Source organism: Eublepharis macularius, chromosome 12 (genome assembly GCF_028583425.1).
Source record: "Eublepharis macularius isolate TG4126 chromosome 12, MPM_Emac_v1.0, whole genome shotgun sequence".
Taxonomy (NCBI): domain Eukaryota; kingdom Metazoa; phylum Chordata; class Lepidosauria; order Squamata; family Eublepharidae; genus Eublepharis; species Eublepharis macularius.
The window spans coordinates 19,169,242-19,187,428 of record NC_072801.1 but is presented as its reverse complement, the minus strand read 5'-3'; the positions used below and the strand labels follow the sequence as shown (position 1 = coordinate 19,187,428).

Genomic DNA, 18,187 nt, shown 5'->3' with positions numbered 1-18,187 from the left:
GTTTCATAGATGGGCATATTTAAATCAGTGAGCAATTAGTAAAATTGGGCTTCTTAATAAACCGAGATAGGTCTTGTGTGGATTTGCTGTGTAGATTTTTCAGTTCATTCAAAGAGGAGTAGCCACCTCTTTAGCAAAGTTACTTATGGCTTATTGGGAATTTTGAACTGGGAAGAAAAATTTGTCCAGGATCAAGTGGTCTCCAGTATTAAGGTACTATTTTAAAAAGAATCATACTTTTATTTTCTTCCAAAATGCTGCAGTTAGAAACTTAGTTGGCAATCAAAAGCAAAGAAGCTCTAGTCTTATTTCAGTATCGCTTTGTGGCCAAACATTTCTGGCATAACTGTAGACATCTTTAATGGGATCTTACATTCTGTAATGAATACTCAGTTTCCTGGGGGTAAAGTGTAGATAACTGGGGAAGGCAATGGCAGACTGCCTCGTAAAAAGTCTTTAGCTTACCTACGTCCTGTAAAGTTCTGAATCTGAATCAAAATTTCCTCCTAGAATTGTAGTATTTGGGGGACAATGCCAACAACAACCTGAGAAGGAACTAATTCCATCACAACCTTTCCAGCACAATTTGGAATGTGGGAACCACATGCAGTTGTTTCACAGGTGTCAGAGATCTTATGCTCTTATATGAGCCTTGATGTTTAGAGAGCATGACTAAAGGGAAAACATGTCCCATGTTTGAGCCCCTTCTTGTTCACCAAGAGTTACATTCCTTTCTATTTTCCACTTCAAAGTATATGCTCTGTTGGAATTCTCGTTAATTTTTGATGTACTTTATTGCTTCCAGCTCTCTTGCATTTATCACCCTGAGTTTTAATATTTAATAAAAATATCTGATTTTTCTCTTCACCTTGTGATAGAAATGAATTTTCCTCTAAGGTCCACTTTAAAAACAACCTGGGCTATTTCTGAAGATAGCACACAGTCCCAATTGAACTCAAAGACAAGTTTTTATTTCTGTTCCGATTTCTATGAAGGGACGATGTTAGGTGATAGAACTAATCTTCTAGTGCTAGAGAACGCCCAAGAATTAATGCTTTGGACATTCTTTTGTACTAGCTGAGAAGTATTGCAATTCTTCCACAGTGAAGAACCAGATAACACTTTTGCACACACAGAATTTGGTGTTGGAAACAAAAGGCATGTTCCCTTGAGAATCTTGTCTTTTTTTTAAGGAAACGCATTTTTTTAGCCCGAGTTGAATTTAACACATTAAAATCTCAAAAGCCAGTGTAAGATTGCCCTGGGTTGGAGCTTCAACATCCTGTTGAGCATATTCCATATCCTCTCCCTAGGAAAACCCAGGCTTTTTTGGAGAGTAGTCGTAACTGTTGACTATGTTATGCAGATTTGCTGTGTAGATTTTCCTTGGCTCCATGTTGCTTAAATTTCCATGAATGCATTTTTATCTAATCGAGAGTTAGAGATGCCTAGGCTTACCCTGTGATCCATATTCTGGAAAGGAGCTTATCTGAATTAGCCAGGTTTTTTTTTAAAAAGCTTTCTAAACAAAGCTTAGTCCTTTACAGCAAGTTTCTTCACCTGTATAAGGCAGAGGGCTAGTTCTGTAGCAGTTGGACTCAGATGAGGAGACTAGGGTGCAAATCCCCACTTGGAACACAAAGGTGTGAAGTTGCCTTCTTGTGAGTTAGACCAGTGTTTCCTCTTGACTTGGAGTTGGCTTTTCCAGGAAGAGTCTTGGAGCAAGCTAGAGAAACCCGTTAGTAGCATTGCACAGTGACAGCTACCATGTGCTGGGCTTTTGGAGTACCTATGAATAGAGGTCCATCTAACACAGGCTGATCTGTTCTGACAGTAGCTTTCCAGGGCCTTTAGATGAGATGGGTCTTTCCCCTGACCTTCACAGGGACACCTGGGGTCAAACCTGGGACCGTCCACATGCAAACCCTGTGCTTTGCTACTGGACTAGAAACCCTTCTGCTCTGCAGAGAGATGTAGAAAGAGGGAAAACCTACATACACAACTCTGGTCTATACTTCATACAAAATTAAGGATTAAATTTACAGCCTTCTGTCTACAAAGCGTGTACTCTACCACTGAGCCATGGGCCCCTCCCTGACAGAAGTTAGTCATTTCATGTTTTGCTGCTGGGTAGGTTTGCCGTAACTAAACACACCGACAGAGTTGACTTCTCATGCTTCCCAGGATGTGGACTTAATCCAAGTGGCCTCAATTTGCAGCTTCTATCTAGCAATAAAAACATGCTGTAAAACCGAGTCAACATCTCCATCAACCCATAATGCACTTTTCATTGTATCCCCCTCCTTGTACACTCCCATAGGATTAAGTCACTGACCAGTTTGATACTCGAGTTGTTTATTTAGAACATTCATTGTGGCCCTTGCTTAGAAACCTGCTCAAAGGGGGGCATAAAATAAAAAACAATCATTCTTTTTTTCTTACGTTTTCTTTTTTACAAATACATAATTACAGAAATTAAGCAAATTAGTTAAGTAACAAATTATTGTTAAAATCTTATGAATTAATGAATGTGAGTAAAATTGTAGTTTGTACAGTAAATACAATCTGGTATTGACTAGATGCAATAAATTATTAAAATCTTATAAATAAATAAAGTTGCATTAAAGGAACAAATTACAACAAAAACAATTCAGTATCAGCTAGATACAAGAATATTAGGTTCTATTTTTAAACCTTATTATTTCCCCCTAATATATAATCCCATCACATTATTTTTATTCTTGTTCACATATACACATTCCTTTGTCTCATTCAAGCATGAATATGATTTTGGACAAATACAGCTTCACCAAGCTGTATTTTCCACTGTGGGGGATTTTTAAAAATTAAATTCAATTAAGAACTTTTTAAAGCCAAAAGATAAAAAAGTCAAAAGGCTCACAACACAAAGCTAAAAGGAAAAAAATATAAAAAGATATATTCTGATATTCTCTACAACAATACAGAATGTGATCGTGCGTATCTCAGGAATGGAACACTGCTCTTCTGCCCCGTCTGTACTGGTGAATGAAGTACGTACTTGGCCAACTGCCCATTCTCACTCAGTATCTCCAGGCAACTCTGTTCATCTGCCCCACCACCTTATTTTCTTTGATTGAACAAAGGTTGAGGATGCGATTTCTGTGCTACTTTCAAAACTGAGGGTGGGAGGCACAGAAGCCTTCCACTGACAGCGGCTAATCCCAGTTGGTTTAATGGGTTCCTTCCAGGCCACTGAAGGCTGTAAAAGTAAGAAACACGGTAAATAAACTGGCAACCAATGGGAGTCCTTTTAAAATGAATGCGTTCCATATCATGTGTGCCTGTAGGTAGGTTTAATTATATATAGCCAAAGGCCATCACCATACAAAGTTAAGAACAGTAAAAACAGAAATCTATCTTACAAGCATAAAATACAGTTATTAAAATAATAAAAATAAAATACAATTAAAATGGAACCTTAATAAATACCAGATAGTTATGAAAAAGTTAGGTTTCTGAGGAAACAATCTTGGCCCTAATCTTTTTTGCAGCCAAGGCAAACGTGTGCCTGTAGGCAGTCTGCCATTGAAACCAGATGTTTCCGAACTCTCTTCCAGGTTTTCTCACCCTTACAGATGCCATCAGGAATACAGATAGCTACAGATGGATCTGGCTTCTCAAGAAAGGGCACGCCAACTAAAGGCACTAGCCATGACAGAGGGCACTCCTGCATGAATGTGAAGACTATCTGCAGACAATGTAGTACTTTTTATAAGGAACAACCATGACAACACAGAACAGTATTCAAGCTTTTGAATTCTCCAGAATTCTTCAGCAGGCCTGTACTAGCTGAGAGGTATTGTAATTCTTCAGCAGCGAAGATACAGATGCACATACAGAATTTGGTACAGGGCACAAAAGGCAGTTCCCTGAGGTTCTTTTAAACAGCAAGTTTCTAGCCCTTATACTTAACATGTTGCTAATATCAGTTAAAATCTCAAAAGCCAGCGTAACACTACCCAAGGTTGGAGCTTTATTGTTCTGCTAAGCCTATTGTCTCTACTATCCCTAGCCAAACTAGGGTTCTTTCGGAGACTAGTTATAACTGGTGACTGTTACATTTTTTTTTAATGGCAAGTTTTTATAACACTGTAGATTAAGTCATCTAAGTTTCCAAACTTTTTTTAAACCTTGTTTTTTTCCTAATACATGAATGAATTCATAAATCTTCATGGAACTAAGGGCTGAACTAGAAATCTGCTCCGGGATCCCTTGTGGTTGCTCCAATGTTACAGCAGGGCAACAATGTGAAAGAGTTGCCTTTCCACATAGCTGAAAAGCCCTTTCCTTTTGCTCTGGGATATCAGCAATTTAGATAAATCTGTTCTTCCAAAGAGGAGGATATTTGGTTTTGAGAGCAGGCAATAGCTTTCTATCATCACCTGTCTATAAGTTGTGAACCAGGCATAACTCAGAAGGTAAATTTCTTCTTAGTTCTGTTCCAGGAAAATTGCATTTGGGCGAGTTCCTTGGCCACTTCATGCCTAAATATGGTGGCCTTGCCTTCCAAGGGCTTTGGGGTTTTTGTTCAAAGAGCAGCATGGGCCAGTATGACACTGACAGTTATATTACTGACATGAATCTACTATCATCCAAGCAAGAAGGGGGAGGGGGTTATTGTTTTCCATGATGCTTTTGCAGGCCCAGCTTAGTTTGAAACATTCTTGTCTCTTTCCCTTCACACCTCTGTTGGTGACAGGGTGTAACTCTGTTTAGGAATGCACTGGCCACTTTGTGCAGCATACTAATATGCGGTTTTCAAATGCTGCTTGCAGGCAACAATTTCTTCAGAGTATTTTTTTATAACATGTTATCTATGTGAATCCTTGTCATTAAATAAAACACTAATATCTACCTTCTGTGATTTTTCTTTGTTCTGCCTTTCCTCGGATCTTTTTGAAAGCTTCTGTAGGCCTCAGCTAGTCAAAATAACCTTGCCTTTGGCATGGTTGCTTCCACCTTCTTAATCCAGTACACTTGAGTGCTGCTTCAGGTCAGCCTGAAAGAAAAGGAAAGTCACTTTATATCTGTTGACTAATCAATCATCAGTTACCATCAGCTGCCTTACATTGAAGAACTCCCAAATCATCATGGTGTACTGTACTGCACAAAGAAGTGGAAGTTGTTTTCCTGGATGCCGTGTGCACTCTGCCCCTGAGCCAGCTCCCTCCACCTATTGATAGGTGGAAGAAAACACCTACTTCAAAGGCCCATCTTTCTGCAACAACAACTCGTTAGTAACTTCCAAGTAATTTACCATGCTGCTCTCTCATGGCTAGTAAAGGTATCACTGATTTTCTCCTCTTGGCAATGGCTGATCTCACTCCTTTTTGGGGCCATTTCCTGGAGAAAGAAAACAATTCAGCATTAAGTATCAAACCCCTCTTTGAGTTTTCTAAAAAGTCAGACCCTAACAGTATAGATCTTGTACCAGTTCATCTGGAAGCACGTGCCCCTTACGTTAATTTCCAAGCCTCAGTTGACATCAGTAATCAGAAACTGCGAGCAGTTTTCATACGAGGTGTCAGAAATTTTAAAGAGTTCATCATTGGCTGGAATTTGGAGTCCCACTGCCCCAGGAAAATTCTTGTCCTCATTGTACAACATCCCCTTAGAATCATCTCTCAGCTAAGCTGTTCAGTAGAAGCAAAGCAATGGAGAGAGATGCTCAGAGAAACAAGGAGAGCTCAGCAAAGCAGGAAGGAGCAAGAAAAATGTCTGCAGATCGAGTCTTGTGCTGATAAACCCACAGTCTGCATAGCTTTAACGGGTATCAAACCCGTAAATAAACCTCTCCCACCTTTTTTTTTTAAAATCCTGCAAGTTACTGGTACATTGGGTGGCCAAGGACGAAGACCACCTCGTCTCCTTCGCGTTCCCTCTCCCAGCATCATAATGGGTAACGCCTGTGTGTGCTGTATTTTAAAACCTCAATGGGTTTCCCCCTAGCTTTGTTTCTTTAAGCGCACAGACACCAGAGCATGCCATAGAGACGGAGGCTCAAATCATTTAATCATAACATACAGTGGGTGCCTTAAGCCAACTGCTCTTCGCCTAACCTACCACTGCAGCTGTTTTTTCTCCGCTGTAAATATAAACCTCTTCCTGGACTCCGCCGTAAAAGAAAGGCAAAAAGGTACACTGAACCGCGAGCTCCACGCATGGCCTCCCCAAACGGCTTCCCAACAGACCAACCTTCACCAACCACGCGACGAGGAAACGGAAGGAGTCCGTGCAAGGCGTCCTCTTTTATATCCCGGTTCTCTGTCTCCATTGGCCGGCGCTGGTTAAGGAGGGGCATTCGATCGTATTATTGCGTTTATTGTGCGTCCTAGCCAATCACTCTGCAAGACGCCTCAAACATCCTCCCGGTTGGCCAGCCGCTGCCGGCTCTCCGCCCCCCTTCTCATGGCCCCGCCACTTTCCTTTGATTGGGCGGAGGTTGAGATGTCATCGTCGTGCGACAGCGAGCTTCTTTCGGCAGCGGCCAATCTCAGTCTGCTTTCAGAGGGAGGAGCGAAGAGAGGTCTTGTGGGAACTTGAGGTAGCGGAGTCAGAGAGTACGAGCGGGCGAAGGCGAGCGGAGCGGCAGGACTGCAATTCCCGGCATTCCAAGTGACCTAGAGTCGCTTCCGCTCTGGCCCTTGATGGTGGTACTTCAAAGGAGAAGAGGGCGTGGCAGCGGTGGCGTTGTTGCTTCTGGTGTTGGGGCGGGCGGGGAGCGAAACAGACGCACCGGGCGCAGTAGCCGCCGCAGATACTTCCGCAGCCCTTGCAAAGACTGGCGGTGCTCCGTGATTGCTCCTGTTCTTCGGACCTAAACTGAGGCCAGGTCCCAGGCGGGAAGCCAAGCCCGACGCCGCCCCGCCGTCCCTCGTCTTTCCCGCTCAAAATCCTCTAAGTACATGGGGTTGGGATAGATGACCCTAGACGTCCCTTCCAACCCTATGAAGCTATGAGTAGACTCAAGAGAACCGGCCCGCGACTCTACCGCTTTTCCTCCACGCTCCTTTTAGGGTTTTAGGTCCCTCTTTTCCCCGCCATCCCTTTGGCTAAAGTCTCGTTTTAAAAAGCGCAGAGGCGATACCCCTTTGGGGGAACCTAGAGGAATGGGCTGCCAATGCAGGAGCTGGAGGAAGATCAGGTGGAGGAAGGGGAGGTTGCGGCTGACCCTGCAATGGTGCTCCCGGGAGGGGAACAGCAGCGCCTGCCCAGCTTCCCTTTGTTTCAGGGGTTGTGCCCTGGGTCCCTTTGGCCGTCTGGTGAAGCCCATGAACACCTCAGAAATTTTTTAAATACATAAAAGAGAATACATAGGGTTACAATGGAAACCAATTACATTATCACAATTATCAATTTCCCCCCACCCAAGTTCATAGACCCCCCCCCTGAAATCTTATCAACAGATCCCGTGTTTACACCCTTGCTCTCTCCCCCATAGGGACCCAAAGCAACTCACACTGTTCTCCATTTCAACCTTGTAACAACCCTGTGAGGTAGACCAGACCCAGAGTGTATGGCTGGTCCAAAGTTACCCAGCGAGCTTCTGTGGTGGAGTGGGAATTCAAACTTGGGCCTTCCCAGTTCTACAAAGGGCTCTCCAGCCTTTCTGAACCTTTGGAGTTTTGTGATGGGGTGGTGAGCTGTACCTTCCTCCTCACTTTACAAAAGAGCCACAGGAGAACAGAAAGAAATGTAGGAAAGCCTTGAGGGGGGGGGGAACCACAAGCCCAGGTGCTTAGTAGCCCATCTGCTATTCCAACCATAATAACCCCTTTCATCTGAATGAGGGCAGACAATAACAAGCCCTGCTTGACAATGAACCTGCCCACCTACTCAAGAGCTCAGGGAGGCCAGGTTGTTGAGGAACCCCTTTCTATGTTCTATTACACCATGCTGGTTCCCGCTACACCTTTTAAAGTCCATAGATTTCAAAGGATGTCATTCTGCTTAAGACTGCACCGCTGCCTGTGATCTTTAGGATGACAAAACTAAAGGGCACCATGGAACTCTGATGGCTATTGAAAGATGTTCCATGGGGGAACTTATCGATATGTAGTGGTTAACAAAGTGCACTGGGTTCAATTATTCCATTACTAATAAATACTTGTATACATATCACAGTTTACTAATGAAAGTGCACAGTGCTTACTGATCAATAAATACAGCAATAAATATTAACTATAAAATTAATACCAATACCATGTATAGTCAATACCAATATTCATTGTTAACGGTTACATATTGATGTGATCATTAGGAAGCAGATCAATGGTATTCCCCAACACACATCTTCCTTTTGTCATTCTGCAGGCAGCCGTGGTGTCCCAAGCAGCCCAACAATTTGCCCTGAACTATGAGGCCCATCCTCTCCTGGTCAAGTATCTGGCAGTTCTGGCTGGGGGGATGTGAGGATTGTGAAAGTATTTTTTGCTGCAGCCCTTAAAGTTCACTAAACTGTCATGTACATCTAAGGAGCCAGACCATGTGACTCAGTTACTTGCTATATGTTCTTAGGCCTAACAAGTGTTTTGTTATGTAACCAATCACAAGCTTACAAGTTGACCAATCATTGCAAAGTTTAGCCCCCTTTATTTTGTTGCAAAATTTTTGTTCTCCAGAGTTATTGAGGCAAATATGCATGCTATTAAAATTGAAGAAATTGCCTCAAGTTTTTCACAGGATGGAGAACCAGCTGTTTGCTCATCTCTGCCAGCTGCAGCATTTTGGCCTTGGGCTGCAATGGTAGGAGTATTGCAAACCTTGATATTGGGTTGTCACCAACATGAAAATGGATTGTACAGCTGAGGTGAGTGCTGTTAGCTGGCAAGTGATAAAGATAAGACTTCAGAGCACAACTGTCCTTTACTGTGCTTCTCCTTGCCCCACTAAGCTTCCTGGCATGCGATGAGACTCCAGACTTGATCTCCAGTACTCTGAAAGCTCTCTTTAGGGTGTGCATTCCAGCCCAAGCCTCTCTAGTAAAGGGATTTATTAAAGGAATTGATTTTTACCACACCTTTCCTCTTGATTCAGGGAAGCTTGATGGAGACTGTCCAAGTCAAAAGTGTAAACTGACCTTGATATGCCTGTAGTAGAGATATGAATTAGATCACAATATAGTATAGTTATATACTATAGTTATAAATGTGTATTCTAATAAACTTTGTATGAACTTTAATGTAGTTTGTTAGCAGGTTGTATAAAAGGACAAATATTCCTTTATCTATTGACAACCAGCTAAAAGTAGAGATGGGCATGAACTGAGATACAAACCAAAATTCATCATGAACTGGGCTGTTTTTTGGTTCGGAAACCAGTGGTTTGTCGGAGCTCATTTTCTGATGAACCGCAATGAACCACTATGATTTTAGAGAGGTTTGTTTGGTTTGTTTCTTGGTTCATCACTGCAGATAGCCTGGCACTGATCAATCCGTTTGCTAGGCAACAGGGGGGAGGGGTTTTCTGCAGACCTGCTGCTGCCCCAGAAGTGACATTTTCATGAACCGGTTCGTGAATTGGGCAATGTAATGCCAGTTCATGGTTCGTGAAACATGACGAACCAAGAACTGCAACAAACCACCATTTTTCCAGTTTGTGCCCATCTCTAGTTAAAAGTAGATTGACAAAGGTAGATTAGTGATCCTTTAATTGCTAGAATGGACCACTAACCTGTTTATCTAACTTTTTGACATCTTTTAAAGATTTATAGAGTTTATCATGCAGGTGCATAATAATTTCATACTTGGCTCTTGCAAAACGTCACATGATTGAAAATCTGAAAAGCTAGCTAAATTTCAAATCAATCATATTTTTATGTTATGGTCATATGTAAAAGATCTTAGATGTCTTTACAGGAAGCACATGCCAATTAGTATAAAAGATGTCTCCCAGATAAGATACTAGGGGTTTGATGAAGGAAATCTCATGAAGAAGATATAGGTGAGAAATATATGTCTGTGTGACTGTTTGAAAATTCAGTGCATTTCATAGTAGATTATGATCTGATTTTAAAACATTCTTTTAATTGAGAAATGTTAAGGAATTTACTTTTTATTGCATGCATATGTTTGTCAGTTACTGGATTCATTTTAATAAGCGTTTATATTTTAGTTATCTTGCTTAATTAAAAAGATTAGAGGTTATGTTAATAAAGATTAAACTCTAAAGGAAGTCTTTGTATGCCTTGATGGAAAGAATTAAACAGGAAGTACTCACATAAAATAAATTGTACTGAGACGCAGGTTCTCTACAATAGAGATTTCTGCTTTCTGGCTTTATATAAAGCTTTCCGAGCTTAGCCAGAATTTGAGAAATGTAAATCTCAGAACAAGACAGTGTAGAGTTTTATTGAGGTGCAGATAAATTCGTCCATTTTAGACCGAAAGTCTACTTACACGAATGCAGCTTCACATACTCTTTGTGGTCTAAGCAGGGATTTGCATCCTGCTCTCCCCATCCGAGTCCAACTGATGCAGAACTAGCCCTCTGCCTTAAGACATGTGAAGAAATTTTCTGTAAAGTACTAAACTTTTAAACAAAAAAGAACCCTGGCTAATTTATATATGCTCCCTTCCAGAATATGGATCAAAGACAAGCCCGTGGATATATAACATTCTTGCTCTGTAGAAGATTCATTCATGTCTTAGTCTACACAATTCAAATCTTGCAACCTAGAAAACGTTTAGCAAAATTGCACATTTTTTATAACTCTTTGTTTTTATTTTTTAAATCAACAATAACAATATATAATAAACTAAAATATATTATAAAATAATAAGAAATTTAACATCAAATGATTGAACAGTATAGCAACATGTTCTATTTACCTTGTTTGGTAATGCTGGCTAAGAATGGTCTGCCCCCTGGTGGTGAAGAATAAATGTGTTCTTTAGGGGCAGCCAAGCCCTTGGATGGTTTCTCCCACTTGTAGCCTTTCCTTCTCAGGACTGTTCTCAGAATAAGGGAAGATAGCCAAACCTGGATAATGAGGAAGGCAAGAAAAAATTACTATCCCTTCCTGAAACCACAAATTCTTGTGATAACAGGCACGTCTTTTCTGGCACCAAACTTTTCTGGAACAAAGTCCAAGATAAAATTCAGCCCAGTGACTCCTTATTCTACTTCCCTGTCTCGATTTGTTGCACACTAGCAGTTTCTGTAAGCCCAAGTTCAATACAGGTGTTGTGTTTCTCTTCCCCAGACTGTTCATGAGCTTGAGACCTTGAGAGAGAAGCAGCTAGTTTTCTGCTACGCTATAGCTGCTACTGCAGAATTCTTTGTTCTCTCTCACACAGGCTTTTCCAACTTGAATTTCTCTGTTTCTCAACAGCAGGGCTTTTTTTAGCTGGAACGTGGTGGAATGGCATTCCGGAACCTCTTGAAAATGGTCACATGGCTGGTGGCCCCACCCCCTGATCTCCAGACAGAGGGGAGTTTAGATTGTTCTTGCAGAGGGCAATCTAAACTCCCCTCTGTCTGGAGATCAGGGGGTGGGGCCACCAGCCATGTGACCATTTTCTCTGAGGTCAACCCACTGAGTTCCACCACCTCTTTTCCCAGAAAAAAAGCCCTGCTCAACAGTAACTATCCTACACTCTGGGTGGCTTTAGACAGGTGCCCTGGGGCTTAAAAATGCATACTTTATCCCTGGGATGCACAAGTCTCTGGAGTTTTTAAAAAAATACTTATTTAAATATAATTAATTGGTTACAATGCAGGTGATGTCCCACTAAAAGTTCTCTGGTTTATTAGCAGCCATATAGACATAACCCTATGTGGAAGTTTAAAAAAAATCCTCTAGGCTAAGTTATGAGACAGCAACCTGGATGTTATATTGTTGAAGGCTTTCATGGCCGGAGAACGTTAGTTGTAGATTTTCCGGGCTATATGGCCATGGTCTTGTCATTGTAGTTCCTGATGTTTCGCCAGCAGCTCCGACTGGCATCTTCAGAGGTGTAGCACCGAAAGACAGAGATCTCTCAGTGTCAATGTGTCATGGACACTGAGAGATCTGTTTTTCAGTGCTACACCTCTGAAGATGTCAGTCACAGCTGCTGGCAAAACGTCAGGAACAAACCAACCCAAACAGGAAAAACCTCCCAGAACCCGGACAAAACACACTACCAGGTGTATCCAATGATTTCTTCAATACGTATGTACAATACATGCAATAAATAACATCAACACAATATATATTGAAGTCCATGTCTTCCTTCAGTCCATTAGTTTATGCAGTCCTCTTCCTACATAATGCAGTAACTAATAAGAGCTATATTTGAAAGCCCAATGGCTGCTGTGGCACTCAGTCAGAAGGCCAATCCGGTGCTTCCTTCTGACCCCCAAATTGATCCAATGTGCAATAATTCCTTCGGCTGAAACTTGCCCAACAAGCGGCCAGGAAATGACCGGGAGATTGGCAACGAGCCTGCCAGCTTCTTAATGTGCTCGTTTCGGCAATTCTTCTTCACAGCCAATTACTAGTCCAGCCTCAGTGATAATATCACAAATCCATGTCCAAAATAGCTCCTGCCCATTGCAAGTGCTACTGCTGTTTAGCTAAACAATGAAGAAATCATTGGATACACCTGGTAGTGTGTTTTGTCCGGGTTCTGGGAGGTTTTTCCTGTTTGGGTTGGTTTGTTCTGAACCCCTCCGCTTCTTTGTTGGTTGCAAAACATCAGGAACTACAATGCCAAGACCAAGGCTATACAGCCCGGAAAATCTGCAACAACTAACCTGTATGTTATTTGACAATTCCACCCACATATCGAAGTATCAGCAACATTTTTGAGTTGTCCAGAATTTGCCAGATGTACACTCTTTTAACAACAGTTAAAATCCAAAAATGGTAATACTTGTTGCCCTGGGGAACCAACAATCAAGGTATGGAGGATAAGGCCTTCCCGCTGATGTTGCTTCCTATCACTGGAATCCAGAGCTTTAGTGCCTCTGGAGATCAGGCGGCGGGGCCACCAGCCATGTGACCATTTTCTCCCCTTTGTCTGGAGATCAGGGGGCGGGGCTACCAGCCATGTGACCATTTTCTCCGAGGGCAACCCACTGAGTTCCACCACCTCTTTTCCCAGAAAAAAAGCCCTGCTCAACAGTAACTATTCTGCACTCTGGGTGGCTTTAGACAGGTGCCCTGGGGCTTAAAAATGCATACTTTATCCCTGGGATGCACAAGTCTCTGGAGTTTTTTAAAAAACGGGGAATCAAACCAGACATTACGGCGGAGGATGGAGGGACAGTTTTGTAGCTTCTTAAAACGATCTTTGGCTGGTTGGGGGGGGGGGAGACAGTTTGCATCACCTGGTGCTGATTACTTCTGTCCATCCTTTATTATACAAAGTTTCCCCTCCAGGGGACTTTTTTGATTCTTTAGGCCAGAACTAACACCAATTAAGGTGACTTAGTATAATTTACTATAAAGATAAAAGGAGGGAACATAGAGAATGATTAGTAAAATAGTAGATACTATATTTTGTATAAGTAACCAAGGAGAGGAGATTTACAACATAACTAAGTTCTGTTACTAAAATTCTTTTAACAACAACAACAACAACAACTGATTTATATACCGCCCTTCAAGACAAATTAATGCCCACTCAGAGAAGTTTACGAAGTATGTTGTTATTATCCTCACAACAAACACCCTGTGAGGTGGGTGGGGCTGAGAGAGCTCTGGGAGAGCTGTGACTGACCCAAGGTCACCCAGCTGGCTTCAGGTGGAGGAGTGGGGAATCAAACCCGGTTCTCCAGATTAGAGTCCCATCGCTCTTAAACACTACACCAAACTGGCTCTTTATCAGTTTAGCTCATTTTTAAATGTAGTGCCTGTTTAAATTATAAACTTATTTTAGATCTTTTTATTTGTCTATAACTCTCAAAATTAACTGCAAGTATTGTTTGTATAAGCATTTCTATGCACTTTCTATTGCCAAATCTATTTCTATTTATTTCTAAATAAATTATTTTTAAAAAGTTTCCCCTGCTAAATGATTAATACACCTGGTAGGATTTTTATTCCTTCTTTGAGTCCTGCCATGAAGGAAACACCTGGGGAAACAAAGTGAGAATGGTCTAAGTAAAATGTTTAACTGTTAGTGTTGTAACTTGCAGGACGTGTCTAAAACATTTGCTTGGGGAGTGTCCAGTTATTTGGTCTTTTGGGGAGGAAATAGTCACTCAGATTAACTTTATCTTGGAACCTAACCAGTGGTCAAGAAACATGGACCCTCTCAGCCCTTATAGCCCAACAACTAATATTACAACACGGGAGAGAGAAATGTCCAACTTCCGTAATTCAATGGATTAAGGACCATCTAATCTTATTAATATTTGAACATATGGTATATAGATGGCAATTGAATACAGACTTATTTTTAGATATTGGAAAACCTACCGCTGTTGCTGATACCTCATTCAAAAATAGAAATAAAAATATTTTAAAAACGAGATGAGGAGCTGTGATTCTGGGACATAATACGTCTGTCACCCTTGGCACAGTACCGGCAGTCCTTCCTCCAAAAGCATCTGTTTTGGGATATTCTTTACCTGGTTTGTTTTATCCTTGCACACACCCCCACACACCCATTTGAAAGACATGAGCCAGAACCCCTTACTTATTAAAAGTAATCCTGGCTGTAAAAACCTTTCAATTCTTTTGAATTACATTAATTGCCTGACTGCTTGAAATTGCATGGGTTTTAAGCCCACCTCCTCCTCAGTCTCTGATATACAGTCCAAGATAGCAGGAAATATTCCCTGGGAGTGCTTGGATATATAAAGATGCCACTGCGATGCCTTGGGATTAGCAATCGGAAAACACAGCAGCAGAGCGGCATTCTTTTTCAAGGTTAAATGCTCAGAATACAAGGACAAAAAAGAAACGCAGAAGAAAATATACGTAATAAAAGCCAACGCAGCATCCTAGCTCCCTAGAATAAAGGAGGCTTGTCAAGAGCTCAAAATGATTTCACAGCTTCACACAATGATTATAAGTTTAATAAAGGAGCTTTAATTAATTTAGCTCTGGCTGAGTAGCTGTAATTACCATTTTGCTTTGACATTCTGCTGCTGCTGCCAATTCCTTCTATATTTACTTTGGATCCATAGGATCCTCGGGGTTTTTCTGTTTTTATTTAAAGTGCTTGGATAATGTGGCATTACGGGCCAAATTCCGGAAGGTTCTCTGGGGTGAACAACCCCTGAATCTCCTGAAACCTCGTAAGTTTCAGGAGCTGAAGGAAGCTGATCCACCTTCTGGCAAGATCAGAATTTGTATCCTATTTTTCAACCAACAAGTATTGGGGGGTTTGGTTTTCAAGATTCTGAAGGCCTGGGCACTGCTGTTCACTGCTGTTCTCTTCAGGCCTCTAGAGCCATGCTTCTATTTATTTATTTTATTTATTTATTAGACTTTTAGCCCACCCTCCCCACAAGCAGGCTCAGGGCGGGTGAGACAAAGGCCTGGGGCAATCTCTGCCTGAGGCCTCATGGAACACCTGACAGCAGAGGCATCGCACATCGTGCCCACAGCAGCTCGGGGCTACCGAGCATGTACTACTGCCATTTTTGGGGAGGGCTGGAGCATCTGAGGAAATGTTTCCCCTCCCTTACTGTATTTTGGCAAGTCTTGAGGGGAAAGACCGCTGTGGAGCAGGATTATCTGCACTGCAGCCTCTCGATATTAATTCAGTTAATAGATTTGGCTATCAATGTATCTAAGGGGTATTCAAAGATGGTGGTAAAAATGGGAGGAGGGGTATTTAAGGTTAGTTTTCTCCACCCCTGTGAAGACTCCCAGATCTTGTTCCTTTTGTGTGGCTGTATTATGGCCACATATCAAATTTACCCACTCTAGGGAATATGGAGGGAATTTTGTGTCCCCCCCTCATTTTCAATAGACCTGCCAATCGTGCCCTTTTGTTCTTTCTTATCTTGCTCACTCCACTTCTCTTATGCTGGAACGCAGCCTGTTACTTTCAAAATATCTTCTCACCCGTGGCCTGAGAGCACATACAATCCATGCACCTTGTCTGGGCCCCTGGCCTCTTTCAGTTTATTTTAACATCCCTGGGAAAGAGTTAATCTCTTTCATTGAGGTCCTTGTTTGTTTTTGTATCTAAAAGTGTGGACTCGAGATCCGAGGCCCAGGTGAGCCCAATCTCAGAAGCTTTTGAAAGCTGAGCATGGTTGGCTCTGGTTAGCACTTGGGTGGGAGATCACCAAGTAACCCCAGGGTCCTGTGCTAAGCAAACCTGTACCGGTTGTCTTACAAAGTCCCATAAGGGTGGGCTACACAACATTTGCTACTCGAGTAAATGCCAATCATTCGTTAACATCAGTAACACTAAAAATAAGTCTCTACACAAAGATGTATACTGAGAAACAAAACACTATAATTCTTATAGCTTATGCCAGTCTTCAAGCGCAACAAAATACATGGACAATTTAAAATTAAGTATTTCATACGACCTTTTGTAATACTAAAGAAACATTTCTATGGGAATGGTAGCACTACTCAGTTCCAAGTCATACCATGTTTGCAACCCTTCAATGTTTCATTGATATAAAAACAAATGTGTGCAGAGTTCTGCCAATTCAGGCAGCTACTTAGTAGTGGTGTCCACTGCCCTTTCTCAAAATGTCAAAAGTGCCTGCAGATGCGACAAGGAGTGAGAACCCCTGTCCAAACAGAGATTCGGTCCTCAGGTTGTGCTGCTGCATGCCGAGTGCTGTCAGTCCTCATGACTGGCAGGGGCAGACAAGCCTGAGTGGGAGTCTCCCCATTAGAGTCCCGTGAACTGCCAAAACTGTGCCCTCCATGGAGCGGAAGAAAGCTTCACTGCCGAGAGAAACCATTATAAGGTGTTTCAGCCACAGCAAGCAGAGTGCTTTTCACAGCTGGCTGCTGCTGTTTACAACACACAGTAATAGCTTTGGATGCAAAAAAGAAATTATTTCCAAAAGTCTGGCAAGAGGCAAGCTTTGTAGGTGATGGAGAAAGCAAACACCTACATTTTTGTACTCTCAAAGTCTCTCTGAGGACAGGTCATAGCTGAAACCTAGTCTGGGCTGAGAGCTGGAAGAACAGAATTGCTAAGGAACCAAGGCTGGTCCTAATCCAACACTCTAACTGCTACACCACACTGGTTCTGAATTTTTTAAATCCCTTCTTGAAGCCACCCACACCAGTGGCCAGCAACTATATCTTGTGGCAGTGAGTTCCATCAGTACCATCACTAAGAGCACTAAAGATATTGCCAGGTGGCTCCAAATTATTAAATAAAAACCAACCTCCTATACTCTGCATTGATTAGGGAGGCTCTCTCTGCATTTTGAGGCTGGCTGTATGAAAAGGCCACTGAACAAGAACCTCTTCACACCTCATCGGGCTGAATTTTGAGTTACCAAGTAACACTTGTGGCTAATATGACTGCTGGAACATCAGAGCTATAGCTGTTTAACTATTTAACAGAACATTACAAGTTAAACATCAGCATCAATGCACACACGCGCTTGTTTACAAGACAAATAGCTGTAGGACCTACCTTATACCAGGTGATGGTGGCACAGTGGTGATAATATTGGACTTGGGCTGGAGAAAATAAGAGTTCCAAACCCAACTCATCCCTGGAGTGAGTTTCTCCAAAGTTTTGGCATTTGTGTTGTCAGGGGAATCTAAGCACAGTTTAATCCTGCCTCTGTCCCCCATTAAGGCAAGAACAATGAAAGGCAAAGATGGAAACGTTATTGACATTGGAAATGTCCGGAAAAGACTTACTGGCAAATTAGTCTGGTTCTGAAACTGACATCCAGAGACCCACAGCGAGCCTGTGGCCGGTTCTGGTTGATGCTTGAAGTGGTGGGTTGGCAAAAGCAACTCTGCGGCTTCTCAGGAATAGCAAGCTTGCCGGTCCAGATGTCAAAGTGGGCAAGCTGCCGTGGATCAAAAAACCAAAAGATTTTGCACCGCTCTTCTCCTAGCTGTGAAAGAAGCATCAATGGTTGCCATTCAGAGAAGTTCAGAATAGTTTTGCTATAACAGGAAGAGAATGAATCTGATTCCCATTTTGGTTTACACAGATGCTAGAGGATCAGTGATCGGACGAGGACCCAGGAAACCCCAGGTTCAAAT

General features: G+C 42.1%; 1 long non-coding RNA gene and 1 other non-coding gene across 3 annotated transcripts; both read right to left on the bottom strand.

Moving 5' to 3' along the window:
• Window positions 1-2,146: 2,146 nt before the first annotated feature.
• LOC129338935 (uncharacterized) lies at window positions 2,147-6,560 on the bottom strand. 2 transcript variants are annotated; one of them, XR_008597977.1, is made up of 4 exons: window positions 6,238-6,560; window positions 5,300-5,385; window positions 4,898-5,041; window positions 2,147-3,241 (listed from the first exon to the last, which is right to left on the bottom strand). It is a non-coding gene; the product is annotated as an uncharacterized LOC129338935 (long non-coding RNA). The 2 variants fall into 2 exon arrangements; XR_008597978.1 differs by lacking the exon at window positions 6,238-6,560 and adding an exon at window positions 6,106-6,231.
• On the bottom strand, window positions 5,513-5,596 carry LOC129340757 (small nucleolar RNA SNORD60). The gene has a single exon (XR_008598060.1). It is a non-coding gene; the product is annotated as a small nucleolar RNA SNORD60 (small nucleolar RNA).
• Window positions 6,561-18,187: the final 11,627 nt, after the last annotated feature.